The sequence below is a fragment of the Entelurus aequoreus genome, linkage group LG03, assembly GCF_033978785.1.
Source record: "Entelurus aequoreus isolate RoL-2023_Sb linkage group LG03, RoL_Eaeq_v1.1, whole genome shotgun sequence".
Taxonomy (NCBI): Eukaryota; Metazoa; Chordata; class Actinopteri; order Syngnathiformes; family Syngnathidae; genus Entelurus; species Entelurus aequoreus.
In genome coordinates this window covers 25,223,424-25,246,742 of record NC_084733.1, presented here as the reverse complement: position 1 = coordinate 25,246,742, position 23,319 = coordinate 25,223,424, and the positions used below count along the sequence as shown (strand labels likewise).

At 39.4% G+C, this 23,319-nt stretch overlaps 1 long non-coding RNA gene across 1 annotated transcript in view; it reads left to right on the top strand.

The window, feature by feature from the left end:
* LOC133645616 (uncharacterized) overlaps positions 1 to 17,710 on the top strand; it is a 62,856-nt gene extending 45,146 nt beyond the window's left edge. The window contains exon 3 of the long non-coding RNA XR_009825157.1: positions 17,645 to 17,710. This is a non-coding gene — a long non-coding RNA (uncharacterized LOC133645616). The remainder of the gene's footprint in view (positions 1 to 17,644) is intronic.
* Positions 17,711 to 23,319: the final 5,609 nt, after the last annotated feature.

The window sequence follows — 23,319 nt, the reverse complement described above, 5'->3', positions numbered from 1 at the left end:
GCTATATAAATAAAGTGGATTGGATTGTCACACCTGCCAGCTTGTCCCAACACGCATTTACCTCTGTGAGCAAGTCATTACCTGTGGTTGTCTCCTTAATTGACTGCATCAGAGCTCTCATCCAAAGTTAGCGAAAAACAGTCCATGTCTCCGGGCATTATCAGCGCAACAAAGTCCAATAAGCACTCCTTAATAAACTCTCCGTCAGAAAACGCCTTACTTTTTCTGGCGCTTTTGTGAGAAATGACGAAACTTGTCCTGACGGCTGCATCTCTGGGGGTGTGAAATATGGCACAAAGTCCTTGTTGGCTTTGCAGTTTTACCATCAACGCATCAGCCTCCCTTGCGCGCGCTTCATCAGACACATTCCGGTATTTTCCCTCGTGTTTCTTCGTGTAGTGGCGATTAAAATGATATTCAAACACAGCAACCTGTGTACCACACATTAAGCACACGGCTTTACCATTAATTTATGTAAAGAAATACTTGGCAGTCCATGTCTTGTTGGAAACACGCCATTCCTCATCAACTTTTCTTTTTTTAGCGTCTCATCACTTGTCTCTATGCACCTTCACTCACAGGTTCCCCCCGGACATACGGCATAAATAACACATTTCAAAATAAAAGCAGCACAGTTGTATTTCTCGCACGACATAGATGTTTTTTAAACTTTATTTTGTAATTTTTAATTGCGCCGTTCAATTCACTCACAATCGCACACGCGCATACGTCCACACGGAAGTAATACAAATAACGCTTTTCAAAACAAAAGCACCACCGTTGTATTGCACACTCGACATAGATACTTTTTGAAATTTATTTTGTAATTTATGATTGGCCTCACGCGGGCCGGACAGGGATGCGCAAAGGGCCGGATGCGGCCCGCGGGCCGTACAATGCCCAGGTCTGCATTAGAAGGTAGTAAAAGCATACACTCAGACCTCATTCTCCAATTACTGTACTGTTTTAATTCATTGTCAATGTTAACGGTAACTACAAAATGCTATTTTGTTTGGTAGGAATTGCATGTGAATGCTGAATAGCTGAAACCGAATTGAAATGCTAAGAGTTAGCACGCTAACCAGATAGTGTCAAGTAACAAATTATATGACTCTTAGTTATGTATCTGAAAATTGATCGGAGAAAGCGAGCATGCCAACAGTTAGCATGCGTGAAGTACCAAAATATAACTTGTGCATAATTATGCATGCACAATTTGCTGAAAAAGCTATTATTTTTGTTGGTAAAAGGAAATTATTATCACACGTCAACATATCTGTCATGTAAACACTGCTTTTTGTAGGGCAGCATTACAAATAAGATTATCTGCCATTTCTTCATAGTATGTGTAATATATAGATGCATGTTACGCAAATATATATATATACACTACCGTTCAAAAGTTTGGGGTCACATTGAAATGTCCTTATTTTTGAAGGAAAAGCACTGTACTTTTCAATGAAGATAACTTTAAACTAGTCTTAACTTTAAAGAAATACACTCTATACATTGCTAATGTGGTAAATGACTATTCTAGCTGCAAATGTCTGGTTTTTGGTGCAATATCTACATAGGTGTATAGAGGCCCATTTCCAGCAACTATCACTCCAGTGTTCTAATGGTACAATGTGTTTGCTCATTGGCTCAGAAGGCTAATTGATGATTAGAAAACCCTTGTGCAATCATGTTCACACATCTGAAAACAGTTTAGCTCGTTACAGAAGCTACAAAACTGACCTTCCTCTGAGCAGATTGAGTTTCTGGAGCATCACATTTGTGGGGTCAATTAAACGCTCAAAATGGCCAGAAAAAGAGAACTTTCATCTGAAACTCGACAGTCTATTCTTGTTCTTAGAAATGAAGGCTATTCCACAAAATTGTTTGGATGACCCCAAACTTTTGAACGGTAGTGTATATATACAGTTGTGGTCAAAAGTTTACATACACTTGTGAAGGACATAATGTCATGGCTGTCTTGAGTTTCCATAATTTCTACAACTCTTTTATTTTTTTTAGGATAGAATGATTGGAGCACATACTTGTTGGTCACAAAAAACATTCATGAAGTTTGGTTCTTTTATGAATTTATTATGGGTCTACTGAAAATGTGACCAAATCTGCTGGCTCAAAAGCAGCAGACACCAGAGGGCAGTAATGTTCAATAATTTATTATATATATAGTCAGTGTATATATAATAATAACAAACAATACTACTAAACTATTGAATGGAGTGTGTGACCAAAATACAAGAGTGTGTGGTGTAAGACTATGTGTGTAGTTTGCCGAACTGTGTGTTATCAAGTGTTGACGAGAGTGAAAGAACGAGGCAGTCCATGGGGCAGGCAGGTGATCCGGGGCGAGAGAGAGGCGTCAGAGTCCAGGGGCAAGCGAGGAGTCGAGGAAAGAGGGAGGCAGTCGAGATCCAGGGCAACAGAAGGAAAACACTGCGGAAATACGGGAGAAGACAAGGGACAAATCAAGCCACGGAGAGGAAACAAGGATAGAGCATAAAGCTTGTCGATTACGGTACACCATATGTGAACTAAGTTCCCGCCAGGATCCTTGGGTCCACTGGTCCTTATGCTGCTTGTCTGATTAGACACAGGTGCGCTGATAGCCAATTGTCTCCAGGCGCGAGGAGGCACGCCCGCAGTGGAGAGAGAGCGCCTGTGGGCGTGGCCCGCGGTGCGCTCGTCAGGATGCAAAGATGAGGGCGCATTGGAATGCGCCCTGGCCGTGACATAATCTACACCAACAAATTGGAATAAATACTCTTTGGAAAGACAAGTTGGTAAATCCTCTTCATTGGAGTCGTTGTCAAAGCCTTCTGACAGAGGCAAGGAATATCACACCAAATATCCTCAACATGCAGAGTTCCACAGGGTTCAGTGCTTGGCCCTACACTCTTCAGCATCTACATCAGGGGTCACCAACCTTTTTGAAAGCAAGAGCTACTTCTTGGGTAGTGATGAATGCGAAGGGCTACCAGTTTGATACACACTTAAATAAATTGCCAGAAATAGCCAATTTGTTCAATTTACCTTTAACTCTATGTTATTATTAATAATTAATGATATTTACACTTAATTGAACGGTTTAAAAGAGGAGAAAACACGAAAAAATGACAATTAAATTTTGAAACATAGTTTATCTTCAATTTCGACTCTTTAAAATTCAAAATTCAACCGAAAAAAAGAAGAGAAAAACTAGCTAATTCGAATCTTTTTGAAAAAATTAAGAAAATAATTTATGGAACAACATTAGTAATTTTTCCTGATTAAGATTAATTTTAGCATTTTGATTGATTTGATTTAAATTGGTTAAAATCCAATCTACACTTTGTTAGAATATATAACAAATTGGACCAACCTATATTTCTAACAAAGACAAATCATTATTTCTTCTAGATTTTCCAGAACAAAAATTTTAAAAGAAATTCAAAAGACTTTTAAATAAGTTTTAAATTTGATTCTACAGATTTTCTGGATTTGCCAGAATAATTTTTTTGAATTTTAATCATAATAAGTTTGAAGAAATATTTCACAAATATTCTTTGTCGAAAAAACAGAAGCTAAAATGAAAAATTAAATTAAAATGTATTTATTATTCTTTACAATAAAAAAAAATAAATTTACTTGAACATTGATTTAAATTGTCAGGAAAGAAGAGGAAGGAATTTAAAAGGCAAAAAGGTATATGTGTTTAAAAATCCTAAAATCATTTTTAAAGTTGTATTTTTTCTCTAAAATTGTCTTTCTGAAAGTTATAAAAAGCAAAGTAAAAAAATTAATGAATTTATTTAAACAAAAGAAGACCAAGTCTTTAAAATATTTTCTTGGATTTTCAAATTCTATTTGAGTTTTGTCTCTCTTAGAATTAAAAATGTCGGGCAAAGCGAGACCAGCTTGTTAGTAAATAAATAAAATTAAAAAAATAGAGGCAGCTCACTGGTAAGTGCTGCTATTTGAGCTATTTTTAGAACAGGCCAGCGGGCTACTCATCTGGTCCTTACGGGCTACCTGGTGCCCGCGGGCACCGCGTTGGTGACCCCTGATCTACATGCTGCCGCGAGGTGACATCATACACTTTCACTGTTATGCTGATGACACCCAACTCTACATGCCCCTAAAGTTGACCAGCATGCCGGATTGTAGTCACCTGGAGGCGTGTCTAAATGAAATTAAACAATGGATATCCAGCAACTTTTTGCATCTTAACGCTAAGAAAACGAAAATTTTGTTTATCGGTCCTGCTAGACAACGGCACTTATTTAACAATACCACCTTAACATTTGACAAGAAAACAATTACACAAAGCGACTCGGTAAAGAATCTCTGTATTATTTCTCATGTCCAACTCTCTCATGTTGGGAATGCCTGTTGCAGGGTCTGGGCACTGTGTGTTGGCTTTGGTACCAGACCTGTGCGTTGCACCACTTGCTTCCCTGTCAAACATTTCATTTTGGTCTGGTGGATCCTCAGACCATGCTGGTTCTTGTAGCCTTTGCCACATGAACAGACTGCACTCATCCTTATTTTTACCCACGAGCATAGGTCATGGTTTATCCTTCCTGTTGGGGTGCTCATTTCCCCCCCTCTCTCTCGGGTAACCCCCGGGCTAAAACTCAGTTGGGTTTTCTGTAGCTTGCCTTCCCTTCCCCAATTACTGTCTTTCCAGTCGTCTGCTATCCATCCATCCATCCATCACTTTTCAGTTTTCATCCTTTTTGGTTTGGACTTTTTTCTGGGGCATAGCTCGGTTGGTAGAGTGGCCGTGCCAGCAACTTGAGGGTTCCAGGTTCGAGCCCCGCTTCCGCCATCCTAGTCACTGCTGTTGTGTCTTTGGGTAAGACACTTTACCCACCTGCTCCCAGTGCCACCCACACTGGTTTAAATGTAACTTAGATATTGGGTTTCACTATGTAAAGCGCTTTGAGTCACTAGAGAAAAGCGCTATATAAATATAATTCACTTCACTTCTATTTATGTTACTCGTGTTTCCTTTCCAGTGCTCTTATATTCAGTTCCACTTCTCGTCTGTCTCCTATAGTCACCAAATTTTTCAGTCTGGGCGCTCGCTTCCTTACCTGTCCCTGATTGCCAATCAGGATGCTTTATATTCCAACCCTGCCCTCTAGACGGGTTCTCTGTTTGTTTGTATTTGTTTATTTGTCGGACAATGCGCAGTTACATTAAGAAGATGGCTGCACCAGATTTAGCACTATGCTAATTTCAATCTGGAGTGTTTTTATGGTGCATCTAACATCCACAATTAAATTACACAGGGTTGAAAATACACAACAATAATGAACTTACATATTGATAAACAATTGACAATACAAGTACAATACATAGAGGGTATATGAGTGGGGACGGCGTGGCGTAGTTGGGAGAGCTGTGCAACCTGAGGGTTCCTGGTGCAATCCCCACCTTCTACCAACCTCGTCACGTCTGTTGTGTCCTTGAGCAAGACATGTCACCCTTGCTTTTGATGGGTCGTGGTTAGGGCCTTGCATGTCAGCTCTAGCCATCAGTGTCTGAATGTGTGTGTGAATGTGTGTGAATGGGTGAATGTGGAAATAGTGTCAAAGCGCTTTGAGTACCTGGAAGGTAGAAAAGCGCGATACAAGTATAACCCATTTACCATTTACAAATCAGTGGGCGGTCAAGTTACAATATTTTAGCAGCTTCATTTAAAGTGCAGAAGTATATAAAGTGCAGCAGTTTTTATCAAAGTCCGCATACAATTCAGTAGCCATTACATGATACCCATAAGGGTATCATTCAATAGCCATATACCTCATTGGTACTGCATACGCAAAAAAGTTGGCGATGTTACAAGATTGAAATGGTTGCAATTCTGCTTTGCGTCATTATTTTGTGGCTATGCTACCTATAACAGTGTTGGGTTTCTACGCGCTCAGAAATCGAGCTGCATTAGTTTCTGTTTAGTGTGTTGCTGTTTTGCATAGTGCTGCATATCGTGTCCATCATTGCATGTTTTTGTTGTTGTCAGGATAATTAAATGAGCATTTTTACCTGTACATTGACACTGCCGTTGACATGCGCCACCGTAACATTTTCTATGGAAAAAAAAACAGATCAGATGTCTGCCAGAGACCCAAAACTGGCCCACAGACATCCCAGTGTAATACTCCACAGCAGAGTGATTGTTAGTGATTCCTCGTATTTCCTCATTCACGTCATCAGCGGCTTTCTGCTGCCAGTCGAGCCCCGTGGAGATTCCTTCCCCAAGCAAACACAAAGACCAGGCGAGAAGCTGTAACAGCGCACCAGGCCCGCCAAGCTCCCTGCAGGGCCGACGACGCCTGCGGCCAGAAACTAAGAAGATCTGCTGGTTTCTGCAGCTTTGAAAAAGATGAGCTTGTGCTGTCAACTGTGTGCGCGTCAACAGAACAGCGTTGTTAAATAATGGATATGACACACGAGCGTTTGTTGGATTAATTGAAGCAAATTTTAATAGAACAGAACCATCCTTTAAACCCTTACTCAGAACAAACTGATTTCTAGTCACTTATTTACATTTCTGCTAAAGTGAACATGGTTAGAATACTTACTATTGCAAGCATTACGCAACTATTATTATATCGTGTTGCATAGTTCTCAGGAAGATGTACTACACAATACAGTACTATTCTACAGTGTGCTATACTTTGGGGTGTCAAAGTCATTTTTAATTGAGGGCCACATCGCAGTTATGGCTGCTTATAACAGTGAATAATTTATGCATATAAATGTTTAATCGCCTCATGATATTGTTACACATATGCATTATGTATTTGATTATTGGAATGTTTATTTACAAATTGATGCATAACTGGCTTTGAAATCATAAGTCAAGGTGACAAACAGATATTTAAGTATTTATTATTATTAAAAAAAAAAAAGTAATATGGTATATAATATAATATTTGATGCATGAGATACACATTTTTTTCTGTCAAAATGGAAAGAAAAAATACATTTAGTAAAAAGAAAAATTACTTCAGTGAAGTGTATTATTTCCAGGCTTTGTCGGGCCACCTATAATAATGTGGCGGGCCAGATCTGGCCCCCGGGCCTTGAGTTGGACACCTGTGCTATACTATACTATAATAGCAATAATAATCCAAATACTATTGAGTACATTGCAATTTGAGTACCCATTTAAGTTTTCAAATTAAATCGCTTTTGGAGTGTTTTAAGAGCCTAGGAAGTGTTTGTAACTGTTTGAAAGCTGTGTGGAAGGCTTATAAAGACTTTACATGTGTTATGTCAAATGATATAATATTTTTAATCAGATTAATCACATTTTTAAATTTGGGTTAATCATGATTAATTACAGGTTAATTCTTGCTTTCATAATTTAAATTACCTTTACAAAGCCCTTAATATTTGGACGCTAATTACATTTTACTGTCAATGTCATACAGGAACATTTTTACTATGTGTTACTTGAATGCACTACATTTATTTGCTTAAAACAGATTTAACTAAAGTCCCGTCTGGGTGTATTTTGAAATAAAATTTACCAGCGAGCACACCAGTCGGCGTCTCCTCACTCACCTTTTAATTAATCAGTTTATATTCATGATGAATGCACCGTTGTTTTGTAACTGCGCATAAACTGTCTAATCAAAACTTATTTTTGTTTCTTCAGTGGACGAAGCAGGAACAACAACATGTAACAATACATCAACTCTTTATCGCTCAAAGAGCACCCTTGTCTGAATACACCAAGCCTTCCGGATATACAAACATTCAGCAAGACACCTCACTTCCTAGCCAGCACATCAAATTAGCAACTTGGGGAGTAAACACACTCAACCATGTTTACACAAACATCAAGCATGCCTATAGAGCAGGGGTCACCAACCTTTTTGAAACCAAGGGCTACTTCTTGGGTACTGATTAATGCGAAGGTCTACCAGTTAGATACACACTTAAATAAATTGCCAGAAGTAGCCAATTTGCTCAATTTACCTTTAACTCTGTTATTATTAATAATTAATAATATTTATGTTTGTGGAAACACTGATCATCTTAATGATTTCTCACAATAAATATATATAGAAACAGATAAATATCAATATGCAACACTTTATTTTTATATTTTCTCTAAGTGCACATTTTTCAAATTGAACATTTTCAAATGATCACTTCTAAGACAGTCTTGTGAAATCACAATATCCCATTTTAACTAGCTAGCCACAAACATTTTTTAACAAATCATGAATTACTTTGCACCATGTTTGTACAAATAATAACTCATGTAAAATACAAAAGTAAACTCAAATTTTTAAATCATGTCACACTTTGAACTGGACACCAAATCTGTTATCTGTTCTTTGTCAGTTAGTGGGAAGCCTGGCATTGCATGCCGTTAACTAGTGTGTTGTACTCTGGTGTGTAACTTGACACTGCAACTCTGAGTGAGTCTTGCAGATGTGCATCAGTGAGGCGTGTTCTGTGTTTGTTCTTGATGAAGTTCATGTCAGAAAAGGCTGATTCACAAAGATAAGATTTTTCCTCATTGTTTGCGGAACCTTCTTAATCTTTTGGACATATTTTCACAGCAATCTGGCCTTAAGCTTAATTATGATAAATGTAAAATGTTAAGGATCGTAAATCTAAAGGGAACATCCTTTCGAATGGAATGCAAAGTGCCTGTTTTGTGGACAGATGGACCAGTTAACATACTTGGTGTTGTTGTCCCAGAAAATCTGGAAGATCTAGGCTCAGTAAATTATGATAATCGACTAAGAAAGCTGGACAAAATTATGCAATTATGGAAAGGGAAATCCCTAACCTTGTATGGTAAAATGTCTATTGCCAACTCGTTAATTATTCCTCAATTTATTTATTTGTTTTTGTCATTACCAGCTCCATCACAAAACTTTTTTAAGATTTATGAGCGGAGGTTCTTCGATTTTGTCTGGAACGGCAAACCAGAAAAGATTAAAAGAAAGGTTTTGTACAAATAGTATGAATATGGGGGCCTGAAACTTCTCAACCTTGAAGCTATGTGTCTGTCTTTAAAAGCATCAATTGTTCCAAAGATGTATTTAAACATTGAGTGGTACACAAATGTCCTGTTGGACAAAAAACATGTACTGTATCAAAAGAAATTGTATCCTTTTTTACAAGTGATCCCCTCCCAGAGAGTCTGCTGGGAAACATGGCGGGGTTCATAAAGGAAACAATCCACTCATAGTGGTGTTTTCAATTTTATGTGCCAGAAAAAAGAGATGATATTTTGCAGCAGTTAATATGGATGAACTCTAATATTGTAATAGATGGAAAGCCTTTCTTTTGGAAACATATGTTTGAAAGAGGAATCATTTTTGTCAATGATATTGTCAATGAGAATGGTAAAATTATGAAGTATGATGAATTTAGAGCTATGTATGGTGATGCTTGCTCAAGCTTTTCATTTTATCAACTAACTGGAGTAATTGGAAAAAGATGGAAACAAATAATTAATTATGGAACTACTAAATTATTAGTTTGTAAACCTCTAATAAGAAATTCTAGTTGGCAAAAAGGAACTCAAATAAATAGAAAAATATATAATTTTTATTTAATAAAGAAATCTTTGAAGGCTGCCTCATACAACACAAATGGAAAATGGGAGGACTTTTTTGACTGCCCGTTGCCATGGGATGCCATATTCAAACTAATCTATAAAACCACTATCGATGTGCAAAATCGTTATTTTCAAATTAAAATTATTTATAACTTCTTACCCACAGGGAAAATGTTAAAATTATGGAATATGACAGAGTCAGATGATTGCCAATTTTGTTGTCAGGAGCCTGAATCCATCCTGCATTTGTTTTGGTATTGTCATATTGTGTCTTTGTTTTGGGTGGAAGTTGAAAAAATGTGTTTAAGGATTGGTTTGTTTATGAAGCTTAATGTGGTTTCTGTTATTTTAGGAGAGTTCATTGACAATCATGATTTAGTCAATTTAATTATAGTACTCGGTAAAATGTTTATTTTTAAGGCCAAAAACAGATATTCACTTAGTATTACTTTCTTTAAAACATTTATTCAGTATTTTCTAACTTTAGAAAGTTACATGGTTGAAAACGATAATGATGCCAAAAAACATTTAAAAAAAGATGAGAAGTCCTCAAAGGTTTATTTTGAAAGTATAATTATGTTTATAGATTTTATGATATCTGTTGTTGTGTTCCCTAATTTGAGTGACCTGGACATAATCTGGACTGTACATAAATGCTTATTTTGAAAATTTAATTTTGTTTATAAATTATATGCAATCTGTTGTGTTCCCTAATTTTTTTCTGTGTACATGAATGAAGGTGTGTGTTGCTGAGTCCGACTTGGACATTATCTGGACAGGGCCTGGTTTAAAAAACCCTTTAAAAAAATCTAATTTCATTGACAACCTGGTCTGTTGAAGATAAGGCCCTTTTTAAAAAAATAAAATAAAATAAGATAAATAAATAAAAAACATTTTCTTGGATAAAAAAGAAAGTAAAACAATATAAAAAAAAATTACATAAAAAATAGTAATTAATGAAAATGTTAGTGGACCAGCAGCCTATACAATCATGTGTGCTTCAGGGACTGTGTCCCTTGCAGATGTGTTGTCTATGTTGTGGGAACCAGAATATTGGTAGCAGAAAGAAATAACCCCTTTTGTGTGAGTGGGTGTGGATGAGTGTGCATGGGGGAGGTTGTTTGGGTTGATGCACTGATTGAAAGTGTATCTTGTATTTTTTCTATGTAGATTTAATTTAAAAAAAAAAAAAAAAAAAAAAAAATTAAATTTTTATTTATTTATTTTTTTAATTTTTTTTTTAGAACAGGCCCGCGGGCGACTCATCTGGTCCTTACGGGCGACCAGGTGCCCGCGGGCACCGCGTTGGTGACCCCTGATATAGTTGATGTAGATGCCCATATCGGCTGTTCAGATTTACTTTACAAAAGAGAAGTGTAGGATACTTCTCTTGTTGCCTTATTTGTATTTTGACTTTATTAAATTGATTTATATTATCATTTGGTGCAGCCGGGCCGGAGCAGGAGGGGATAGAAAGAGAAAAAAAGGAAGACAGAGGGGGGAATTGTGGGGACAAGAGGGGGATTAGACAGAGAGACAAAAACAACAACAGCAAACACAACAACAACAACAACAACAGAGCAACATCAGCAAATACGACATGTAAAAATATGATGGTAAAAATAATAGCAAATAAGCAGTTAACGAAAATAAAAAATAATACAGAAATGATAATGAGCATTATTACACTAAAAATGGAGCAATATGAATACCAATAGAAATAGTGCTATTGATAATAAACAATACCAACACTTTACCTTTATTATCAACAATACAATTGTTCAAATGCAACAATACAAATACGTAATGATAACTTAAGATACGAAAGAATGCAGAAAAATGGAGGGGAAGAAAGAGAAGCAACCTACATTAACCTTGTAGATTGTTATAGTAACAATAGGTTAAGCTTTGTCAGTGTACCATGTGTTATACCCAGTTTACCCTAGGGCAACAACGTTAATATATGTTTGATGAAACGTGATTATGTTCATGAGCGTATGTGTGCATATGTACTTGTATATGTACAGTATGCGTATATGTGTGCTTGTACAGTGAATGAATGTGTATATGTGTGTTTGTACTGTGAATGTATATGTATAGAATGTGTATGTGTGTGTTTGTACAGTGAATGTATATGTACAGTATGTGTATACAGTATGTGTATATGTGTGTTTGTACAGTGAATGTATATGTACAGTATATGTATGTGTGTTTGTACAGTGAATGTATATGTACAGTATGTGTATGTGTGTGTTTGTACAGTGAGTGTATATGTACAGTACGTGTATATGTATGTTTTTACAGTGAATGTATATGTACAGTATGTGTATACAGTATGTTTGTATAATGAGGGTGCGTGTGGATGTACGAAATTTGAGTGTGTAAATATGTACTGTATTTGTATATGTATGTGGGAGCGTATGTATGTATGTGAGTATATGTGAATTTGCATGTACAATACATTTGACTCCCAGTGTGTGCGGGAGCCAGAGTACGGCCCCAGCCTCCCCGAGAGCCCATCCCATAAACAGTAGGTGTGGTGCCCAGGGAACCAGGGACCACCGCCCCCACGCAGCCAAGCCGGACAGCGACAGGAACCCCAGAGCCTGGCCCACCGCGCCGCCCACAAGGGCCAGCAGCAGGCCGCAGACAGACGCACCCGGCAGAGGACAAGGCACGAGAAAAGCAGGCGGCAGCCAGACCCCAAGCCAGCGAGAGACCACACCCCACACGGACAGAAAGACGGGACGCCCCGCCCGAGGGGCCCGGAGACCCCCCGCAACCGGACAGGAAGACCGACCCCGCCCCACCGGCAACCGGGCCCCCCATGACCCCCCCCCCCCCCCCCCCCCCCCCCCCCCCGGAGAGCCCGGCGAGGCCAGCCCACGGCCACCCCACCCAAGCCGCCCGCCACAGGACCACCCAGAACGGGGCCACGGGAACCACCCACCCCACCCGCAGGGACCCCAACGATGGAGATGGAACAACCAGCAACCGTTCCGCCGAGTCCCCCCCCTGAGGTAGGGGAAAATGAATAAATAAAATAAATAAATAAATAATAATAATAATAATAATAATAATAATATTAATAAAATACATAAAAAAATAAGAATAAATAAATAATTAAATCTATTAAAAAAAAAAAAAAAGAATTAAAAGAAGATCACAGACATGCTGACACACAAGGTCGCTAGCCCAACAACTGGCCGACTCGCAGCACCTCGGAATACCCTGCAGCACCAAACTACCACAGTACACGCAGGGACCAGACCCAGCAGGCCCCAACCAAGACGGGCACCCGGAAGGGATGGACGGTGGGACCCAGGAGCTCCAGACATCGCGATTAATCAAATTTTGTTAATAGTTAACTCAAAATGAATTGCGATTAATCGGGGATACATAGCATTTTTTAATCATTAATAAGTGTACCCTAGACAGATAATTTTCAAGTTTTGACACCATGAACGGACAATTTTTATGCTTTAAATAAATGTGTCTTAAACATTCTGCTTTTTTAAACAGCTCAACACAATAAGGACAAACATGATTTAAATGGCAATAAAAAAAACACCTACTGTGTGTTGGTGTCTTGCCAGATTTTGTATTTTGTAGAAATACAGAATTTCTATTCCTGCTTTAGGAGCACTTGCATATGTTTAGATAGCAGTTTCACACATTAAGAACCCAACATGTCAATTGTTATGATCATACTTTGATTGTCAGAGATGTTTGGTAGTACCCATCCATCCATTTTCTACCGCTTGTCCCTATTGGTGTCACAGGGGGCAGGAGCCTATCCCAGCTGTAATCTGAGATATTTCTACCTGAATAAATGCTTCTGCTATTCTGTACATTACATGTTGTACAAGTTAATGGTCTTCAAGACCTACTGAAATTATTTTTTTTTATTTAAACGGGATTAGCAGATCCATTCTATGTGTCATACTTGATCATTTCGCGATATTGCCATATTTTTGCTGAAAGGATTTAGTAGAGAAAATCGACGATAAAGTTCGCAACTTTTGCTCGCTGATAAAAAAAAGCCTTGCCTCTACTGGAAGTAGCGTGACGTCACAGGAGCTAGGATTCCTCACAATTCCCCGTTGTTTACAATGGAGCGAGAGAGATTCGGACCGAGAAAGTGATGATTACCCCATTAATTTGAGCGAGGATGAAAGATTCGTAGATGAGGAACGTTACAGTGAAGGACTTGAGAGACAGTGATGGACGTATCTTTTTTCGCTCTGACCGTAACTTAGGTACAAGCTGGCTCATTGGATTCCACACTCTCCTTTTTTTTATTGTGGATCACGGATTTGTATTTTAAACCACCTCGGATACTATATCCTCTTGAAAATGAGAGTCGGGAACGCGAAATGGACATTCAGTGCCTTTTATCTCCACGACAATACATTGGCGAAATGCTTTAGCTACGAGCTAACGTGATAGCATCGTGCTTTAACTGCATATAGAAACAACAAAATAAACCCCTGACTGGAAGGATAGATAGAAAATCAACAATACTATTAAACCGTGGACATGTAAATACACGGTTAATGCTTTCCAGCCTGGCGAAGGTTAACAATGCTGTGCTAACGACGCCATTGAAGCTAACTTAGCAACTTAGCAACGGGACCTCACAGAGCTATGCTAAAAACATTAGCTCTCCACCTACGCCAGCCAGCCCTCATCTACTCATCAACACCCATGCTCACCTGCGTTCCAGCGATCGGCAGAAGGACGAAGGACATCACCCGATGCGTTTGGCGGCCCAGAGACGTAGGAAGTCAAGGTGAGGTCGGCGGCTAGCGCGGCTAGCGCTCCAACAAAGTCCTCCTGGTTGTGTTGCTGTAGTCCGCTGCTAATACACCGATCCCACCTACAACTGTCTTCTTTGCAGCCTTCATTGTTCATTAAACAAATTGCAAAAGATGTCCAGAATACTGTGGAATTATGAAATGAAAACAGAGCTTTTTTTTATAGGATTCTAAGGGTACCATAACTTCCGTTACTCTGACTTCGTCACGCGCATACGTCATCATACCGCGACGTTTCAGCCGGATATTTCCCGGGAAGTTTTAAATGTCACTTTATAAATTAACCCGGCCGTATTGGCATGTGTTGCAATGTTAAGATTTCATCATTGATATATAAACTATCAGACTGCGTGGTCGGTAGTAGTGGCTTTCAGTAGGCCTTTCATATTGCTGCATGGCAATGGTTTAACCTTCTCTATTAATTAATACAATTTAATATTCAGCCTGCTACTCATTTTGTAATTGAGGACTCAACCAGAACATAATTTACACAATATTTCAGCAAGCCAGATTTTTTTTTCTCCAAAAGTACTAACCTACAAAGTGAAGCAAAAACTTTACATTAACATTACAAAGTACAGTACGAGTAACCGAGCTGATTATGATAGTCAAAATGCAAAGCAAACCTATTCTTATACAGTAGGCTTTTTACCTGGAGCAGACGTAGAGGATGATGATGTCACTGTTATCGTCACCAAATGTGAACGCCATTTCTTCCCTCGTGTTGTTGGTCTGCAGCCGAGTCGCTAAAGGTGCCAAACTTGGCTGCACTCTTCAGCCATGGGAAAAATCCTGTGTTTAACCAGGTGCTTCCTCAGATTGGAAGTATTCCCGCCACTTGCCTTGATTTTTACGTCACAAATATTGCAGCGATCGTAACCTTCATCCGCATCGCACTTGGAAAAGACGAGCCACACTTTAAAGCGTTTTCTATTTGGCATGGTTGGGTTTTTGTCATGAAACATTGATGGGTTGCAAGATTACTAAGAGCATGTCCGCTTCGAAATCGTCTGTTTTTATCTCAAGTGCTAGCAAGTACTTGCCCCTCCATCCATCCATCCATTTTCTACCGATTGTCCCTTTCTGGGTTGCGGGGGGTGCTGGAGCCTATCTCAGCTGCATTTGTGCAGAAGGCTGGGTACACCCTGGACAAGTCGCCACCTCATCACAGGGCCAACACAGATAGGCAGACAACATTCACACTCACATTCACACACTAGGGCCAATTTAGTGTTGCCAATCAACCTATCCCCAGGTGCATGTCTTTGGAGGTGGGAGGAAGCCGGAGTACCCGGACGGAACCCACGCAGTCACGGGGAGAACATGCAAACTCCACACAGAAAGACCCCGAGCCCAGGATCGAACCCAGGACCTTCGTATTGTGAGGCACACGCACTAACCCCTGTCGCAGGTGCTAATTCAATGCAACCCAGGCACCGGAACATGGCATCGCTGGATCTTACGTGAATCGGTGCCCGGTAGTACCGTCTGGTTTCAGTCTGTGCCAAAAAAGTACCGGATTCGGTGCCCACTTCTAGTGACAAATCATGATCAAGACATTTTCATTTGGTAAATGCAGTTAAACCGGTTGTATAACGTAGCGCTTTTATTTTGAAGCCGGAAAAGTGTGTGATTGTTTTGAGAAAATGTCTTGACATTGTAGCTGAGATAGGCTCCAGCACCCCCCGCGATCCCGAAAGGGAAAAGCGGTAGAAAATGGATGGATGTTTTAATGTCGGATCGACTGTTTGCAATACAAAAGTCTCCTTTCTACATCCCGCCGACCGTCTTTGAACTTTTATGTCATCTTACTTACTAAATCAGTCAAGGCAACAATCTAAAATGTTATGTTGCACCTTTACCATAGTCTGAACACGGAAGTGAAGCACCACCCACCTAAACGCAGCAAGTGTTTGCTGCAGAGATGCGGCGAAAAAGAGTCCTTTCTTGTCAGGAGAACAACTTGCATTGGCTTTGAACCTGATATTTCCATAAGGTAGGCAACTTTTCTTTGTCCAACTCTGCTCGCTTGGGTTATGAATAACGAGTGAACTGCAGCCAAGTTCACCCCGCTATTGGCTAAGTTTTATATTCATAAATGTGAGGTTCTCAATACCCAACCTGCTTTTTTGTGCCTTTAAAAAAAAGAGATACAACTTTTCTTTAAAACGCTATCTACCTCTAGCAACCAAAAAGCTGTGAAAACTATAATGCTATGTTCCAAATTTCAACTATTTACAGAACTTGTGTGAGCCTATAACTATACACATTACTACATATATATATGTACATATATAAATATATATTTTACATTCTACTATAATGACTTTATTGAATTAACAACCCCCTGGCGCTGTATTGTACGGTTTTTGTACTTGTTTTAATTGTCCTTGTTCATATGTTTACATTTGTAAATGTTGAACTTTATAAATAAAGGTATATTGGAAAAAAATAAATACAAATAAAATTAAAAAAAGTTCCCCCAGCTACGGCACTCCCCGAGGGTCAAAACGGACGGATAGTTAACGCATTATCATCGTGTTAACTTTGACAGCTCTCATGTAAATAAACATTTACAAAATCTTTCTTACCGGTATATATCTGCGGCTTATAGTTCGGCGCGGCTAACATATGTAAACTTTACTTCTTGTAAAATTTAGTAGGTGCGGCTTAAATCATAGTCCGTAAAATACAGCATATGCTTTTACTACCATTAAGTCTGTGCGGTATAAAATGAGTAAAACATTGTTACAGTTTTAAACATTTTTTTAAATCCTGTGCTTTCTGAGATTAGGGAACACTTAAAATGTTAATAAAAAAAAATCATAAAATCACAAGTTGATTCAATTTTATTAAAAACAATAATTAAGCCTCGAAATATTTTGCTACAACTTTCTAAAAAAGTTGCCCCGAATTCAACCATTTAGGTTGCAACTGTCACAAAAAAAAGCCCATGAAATCCTACGCCTTGTGTTACCTTCACTGTAAACGGGCATATGGGCCACAATTACTCGGACGTAGAGAGTCAAAAATCACCAAAAACGATTCCCGGGCGCGGCCACCGCTGCTGCCCACTGCTCCCCTCACCTCCCAGGGGGTGATCAAGGGTGATGGGTCAAATGCAGAGAATAATTTCGCCACACCTAGTGTGTGTGCGACAATCATTGGTACTTTAACTTTAACTTTTAAATACAACAAGCTCACCGGAGTCACTTGTTATTTTTTTTTGTCATTTTCACAGGTCCACAAACCAAATAGGCAGTGCTGGAACTCCATCTCAAAACGTCTCCCTGGGAAAAGAAATGAATTATTATAAAAAAATATAATCCTCCAGGAACTCTCACTGAGGATGTACTTTCCTTCTGCCTCACTTTTTGTATGACAGGCGGCTCGCAAACGCCAAGGTAAGAGGGGAAGAGAGGTGCCATTGTGCTTGGATGTACTGCTGAGTGGTGTGGAGAGGAAGACGTGTGCTGCTGGCATCAGAGGAGACTTTAATCATCAGCTGCAGAGCCAAGAATGCAGGCCGGGTGTTGAATAGATGTATTGTTCCTCTGCGGCGTGGACAAACAGGAGCAGGTAATTGCACTGTCTTCTATGCTTCTCTTTCACTCGGGCTATTTATCCCTGGCTCTGCTACTGGCCTTATCTGAAAACACAGCGTGTAAAATAATGCCGGACCTTGAATTCACGTTACGTGCCGCTGTCTGTCAAAGAGACGGTGGTGAGAAGATGTCTTCATCAGAAGATACATCTTTTCTCCGCTGCGACTGTCTATTTGCCTACTTGAGATAAACTTGAGAAACACAGTATTATTTAAGTGGGTGTATAATAAATAACTGAATGATTCATTTTAAATAAAATATTTTCATATGCACTAAATATGGATGTTGACTGTTCATACTGTCCAGCTCATTGCCACTGTTTTTATATGGTAATGATTTAATAAAAGTTGGAATTTGATATGTCTTGATTTTTTTAAAATTATTATGCTAACTAATTATTTTAAGCAGTTTCCATTTTCAAAACAGAGAAAGGGTAAATTGGTCAAAATTAATAAAATGGAGTACAAAAATTATTTTTTCATTTAAATGTTACTTATTTTAATTACCGTATTTCCTTGAATTGGCGCAGGGAATATAGTATTCGCACGTCTAGAATTACTGCCGGGTCAAACTCGTTTCTCAAAATAATTAACGCATGCTTGGCCTTATCGCCGGTTCATTATTGAAGCTGGATCAAATTCGTTTCGCAAAATATTAATTTTATCATCGCATGTCTATAATTTTCACCGGGTCAAACTCGTTTCGCAAAATATTTTGCATATGGCTAGAACTTCCACCGGGTCAAATTCGTTACGTCACGAGTGACGCATCTGTCGTCATTTTCAAAATGGAGGAAGCTGCTTTCAGTAGTTTACAATCGCACAAAGGAAAAAAGATAAAGAGCTTTTCAGTAGGATTTAAGGTCCAAGCTATTGAATACCGGTACAGTATGCTAAAGAGAACAGTAAGCAGCTATGTTTTATTAATATACCGTAGCTGCGTGTGTGAAATACTGTATAAGTCATTAAATGACTCCCGCCTCCTGGTGGTAGAGGGCGCTGCCGCGCTAGTGATCCTTCTTGCGACTTCCGGTACTGCAGAAGAAGTGAACACACGCAGCAAGAGATTTTTTTCTCTTCCTTTTAACAAGGAGGGTATCTAAAATAAAACAGTTTTCTAAACTGGACTTTCAATGGAAGCAGGAGGTAATAATTAAAGGAATATCTCCATCGAGACAGAGACTTTTAAAACGGAAAAAAGGAAATAATGAAGACTTCTATAAACAAGTTATCGATGCTTTTGGTCAGAAGGAGCTGCAAATGGACTCCATTTATAAGTACAGGTAAGACCATAATAACGTTTTTTTTAATTAAATGTGCTTTTCATGATGGTATGCTTACATCACACTCAAAGCGCACGACTAAATTTTATGGATTCCTTTTGGTAAACGCCGGAGTGAGAAGAGGTTTTAAAATAATTACCGCATGCACGGCCATCCCGCCGGTTTCCGGTAAACGCAGGTGTGACAGGAGGTTTTAAATTAATTAACGCCCCTGCGGCTATTCAAGGAAATACGGTAAGTCTTGTGTGTTTAATATGCTGATGTTTTTTTTTTTAGATTGATTTTACTCAATTTCTTGGCTTTTTCTGTAAACGCAACTTAATCTTTTTGCATAAATCGAAATGCATATCATTAAGTTCTCCTTACTCAAAATACTAATTAGCTGACTAAACTTACAAAAAGTGGTTGGAAAATGTTGCCTTATTTTTATTGAGTTAGATCTAGGCAACAGTTTTTACAGTGTAGCAAAAGGGTAAAAAACCTGTTCACAACCTTCTAAATATGTTTTTTTAACATCATGAGAGCCCTCTATACCAGTGTTTTTCAACCACTGTGCCGTGAGATACAGTCTGGTGTGCCGTGGGAGATTATGTAATTTCACATATTTGGGTTAAAAATATTTTACGCAAACCAGTAATTATAATCTGAAAATTGAGTGTCGGTGCCGTCTAGAGCTCGGCAGAGTAACCGTGTAATACTCTTCCATATCAGTAGGTGGCAGCAGGTAGCTTTTTGCTTCGTAAACGTCGTATCTAACGCTTAAACCAAAAATAAACTAAAGGCGAGTGCCCCTAAAAAAGGCATTGAAGCTTAGGGATGGCTGTGGAAAACGAAACTAAAACTGAACTGGCTAAAAAGTAAACAAAAACAGAATGCTGGACGACAGCAAAGACTTACAGCGTGTGGAGCAGACGGCGTCCACAAAGTACATCCGTACATGACATGACAATCAACAATTTCCACACAAAGGATAGCGTCCACACAACTGAAACAGGACCAAAAAAAAAAACTTTTAAAAGTTGTCATTTGTTTTATTTTTTGTTTTACAGGAAAAACAATCTGTCCACGTGGAAATAAACTATTTTTCCTTTTCTCTTTTCTTTTTTGGCAAGTGTTCATGGTTATCTTTACCAAACTGAACTCAACACTCAGGCTTCCAGTCTCTTTTACTTGCCTTACTTGCACTTCAGGACTCAGCCTGTGCGCATTCACGGCCTCACAGTCGGGAATCATAGAACTCTTTTTAAAAGTGCAAACTTTTTCTCACTGCAGGGTTAAAAAAAGGAACTGAGGGAACCACAGCAAGGAGGCAGAAGAGCCACATGTAGCTTGTGCGCTGTTGTGTAGCTGCTAGCTCCTAGTAGCTTATAGCCTACCATGTTTACCTTTTGTAAATGCAAGAAAAGACCAACAGCGTGTGTTTTTTGGGTGACTTTTAGGTGTGAGGGGGACTGGCGTGGCGCGGTTGGGAGAGTGGCCGTGTCACCTGAGGGTTACTGGTTCGATCCCCACCTTTTACCAACCTCGTCACGCCCGTTGTGTCCTTGAGCAAGACACTTCACCCTTGCTCCTGATGGGTCGTGGTTAGGGCCTTGCATAGCAGCTCCCGCTATCAGTGTGTATGTGTGTGTGAATGGGTGAATGTGGAAATAGTGTCAAAGCGCTTTGAGTACCTTGAAGGTAGAAAAGCGCTATACGAGTATAACCCATTTACCATTTACCATGTCCAGCTTTGCACAAGTTAATGCTCTGCAGGACTACTGTCAGAATAATTGTATCTAAGTTATCACAAAACTTTGTGTTGAAATGAGTTTCCGGCGAGAAGACAAAAGCTGTCTTTGAACCTACCAAGAAGAAGGCTTGTAAAATTCCACTGTGTAGGGGGGGAAGCAACATGAAGGTGTTCTGTTTCTTTCATGTATTGTAATCAACAGAAAGATATTGTTTTGACCCAAGAACCACAAAGCGGAGAGAAGGCAGGATCTGCCCAATGTCCAGACACCTCTTTTTGAACTCTTTTACGACCTCTTAATCGTAAGATTACGAACCTCTTTTTGAACTCTTTTTATGACCTCTTTTTGAACTCTTTTACGACCTCTTTTTTGAACTCTTTTACGACCTCTTTTTTTGAACCGACCTTTTCTTTTGAACTGTTTTGTAATCAAAGGCGATGGATGTTTACGACCCCGTCCCCTTTAGAAACAGCTGTTGCCATGTAATCAGGGAAAGTCCAAATAAAAGAGGAGGCGTACAATCTTTTGTCAGAGCGTAATGACACTGTACGAGGGTACAGATGCACACGTTTCTCCTCACTGAGCCAAATTGAATTCTGTCTCTGTTTGATTCTTTGCTTCTTGTCCTGTTTAATAGATGTCATCAGTGTTTGAACCTGACATCTTCTTTATAGGAGGTTTTAGGTGCAAGCCAATATCATCCGATACTTGTTTCCTTTTGCCGATATCGATATCGGATATCAACATCGGCTCCAGACCACCCTATTGGAGAGGTCCTATAAGTAAGAATTGCAACATTCCCATAATACTGAATTTTTTCCCACTCTATTCTGTCAGTTTCTCAAAACATGAACTTTGGAATTGATTCTTAGACAGCCTTGGTTGAGAGCTATCGAGTTTCCGACCCCCTAACTGCAGTCAATATGCAGCCCCGCTTACTGCGACATAGCACGTCTCTGTAGGTGCATGTCCCTGTGAGTAGTATGTTCGATATGACACAATGTAAGAAATTGGATTTCCCCCTCAGGGTGACTAAAAATCAACTCACGGACAAGAAGAAGTGGCAGTGAAATTAGCTACTGTTGAATTCCCGTCACAAAAAGAGCTTTGTGTTCGAGGAGCGCCTCAAATTAGATAACACGGCAGGTTCTCACTTGTTGGATTTGTAACCGGGCGGAGTGGCTTATTTCTTTGAGCTGCAGAGATGATGGGAGTTAAGAGGGAGGGAAGAGCAATGAGGTGAGAGGAAAAACAAATTCAGACCATTAATTATGGCGGCTGATGGTGGTCTCTTAGCAGAAGCCGTCTAATTGCTTCCCTGCCTCTGACATTCTCATTAGCGCCACGCCGCCTTGTCTGTCTCCCTCGGCCCGTCTCTCGCATCTTCTCCTCATTCCCCTCAAAGCGGATGTGACTTGTTTTGCAATACGGCCAGACGGGAGAAAGGCAAAACACTGCTGAATTTGTCTCGGCGCCCTTAGCGCTGGTTGTTTTTATCCTTGCGGGCGGGACATCGAACGCATCACGCATGGAAGATATTTGAAATAGAATATTTGATGTAATTTGGTGTGCTTAAGAATATTTAGCACTCACAAATGTCTTCTTTGAATATACCGTACTTTCCGGGCTACAAAGCACACCAGTATTTAAGCCGCACCCACCAAATTTGACAATAAATAAATATGTTTACATCAATGTTCCCTCTAATTTTTCATGTGTGTGAACAAACGCAAAAACTCCCTGAGCATTCGGTGGAGCCCATGTGAGCAACATCACACGTGCACACTGTGGCTACACCAGCAGCACACCTGTCCCAAACCTGACTAAATAACAAGTTCAATCTCCATCCATCCATCCATTTTCTACCGCTTGTCCCTTTCGGGGTCGTGGGGGGTACTGGAGCCTATCTCAGCTGCATTCGGGCGGAAGGCGGGGTACACCCTGGACAAGTCCCCACCTCATCGCAGGGCCAACACAGATGGACAGACAACATTCTCTTATTATTATAATCAAATGACAGCAGTCATTTCCATGAGATGATTTTCTAATATAAGTGTTTAGGCCCACTTACAATGACAATAACAAAAAATATTGTTTTTCATGAACTGTGTACTTGTATTGTTTGTCTGGGTGGAGGTCCTGCTTTGGAAATCATTTTTACCCCTTTCAGACATTGCATTTAGTTCCCATTAAAACATTCACATGTTGCACAATGAGATGTAAGCAGGGATCATGTGCACATTCCTGCAACTTCCTGTTTGTAAAATATATATTTTTATTAGTATTTATTTAATAT